Source organism: Silene latifolia, chromosome 5 (assembly GCF_048544455.1).
Source record: "Silene latifolia isolate original U9 population chromosome 5, ASM4854445v1, whole genome shotgun sequence".
NCBI classification, from domain to species: Eukaryota; Viridiplantae; Streptophyta; class Magnoliopsida; order Caryophyllales; family Caryophyllaceae; genus Silene; species Silene latifolia.
In genome coordinates this window covers 63,571,088-63,571,968 of record NC_133530.1, presented here as the reverse complement: position 1 = coordinate 63,571,968, position 881 = coordinate 63,571,088, and the positions used below count along the sequence as shown (strand labels likewise).

At 40.6% G+C, this 881-nt stretch overlaps 1 non-coding gene across 1 annotated transcript; it reads left to right on the top strand.

Moving 5' to 3' along the window:
- Positions 1–286: 286 nt before the first annotated feature.
- LOC141658339 (small nucleolar RNA R71) lies at positions 287–393 on the top strand. Its single transcript, XR_012549230.1, has one exon. It is a non-coding gene; the product is annotated as a small nucleolar RNA R71 (small nucleolar RNA).
- The last annotated feature ends 488 nt before the right edge of the window (positions 394–881 follow it).

Genomic DNA, 881 nt, shown 5'->3' with positions numbered 1-881 from the left:
TGGTATGTTCCAACTGCTCCAGACCTCAAACTTCAAATTTATGGTGTCAATTTGAGCACTTAGTTGAACACCCAATTGTATGATGGAATCTACCTCATGCTTTCCTCCTCTAGTAGCCTTTCTAGGCCTACTATATTGTGAATTATGAACCGCCATCTCTTTGATTTTGGCCCATGTTTGATTGTCATCAACTTCGGTAAACATCCCATTTGATCCCATGTTGAGGATATTGCGGGAATCTTCATATAGACCGTTCCAAAATTGTTGCACAAGGAACCACTCACTAAGCCCATGGTGTGGACAAGAATGACAAGTGTCCTTAAATCTCTCACATGCCTCATACAATGATTCTTCATCTCTTCGCTTGAACCCAGTGATTTGGGCTCTCAACATATTGGTCTTCTCCGGAGGATAGAATTTCTTGTAGAAAACAAGTGCTAGCTTCTTCCACGAATCAATACCAAGGGTAGCCTTGTCTAGGCTCTTTAACCATTGCTTTGCGGTACCAATCAAAGAAAAATGAAATAATACCCATCGGATTTGGTCTTGAGTAAATCCGGTTTGAGAAATCGCATCACAATAGTCACAAAGAGTCTCCATATGTGAATGAGGGTCTTCACTAGGCATCCCTCCAAATTGACTTCTCTTAACTAATTATATGAATGCGGATTTGGCTATGAAATTGCCGGTTAGATGTTGTGGTGTAGGAGTACCATTTGGTAGGTTCTCCTCAGTTGGTACGGAATGTGATGAAAATTTAGGCATTGTGGGTTGATTTTGTGGTGGGTTTTGTATTGGGTTATCCTCTCCTTCTCTTGCAAAAGGGTTGGTGAACTCAATGTTATTTGGTTGAATGTCCACAATCTTAACAATACCTACAA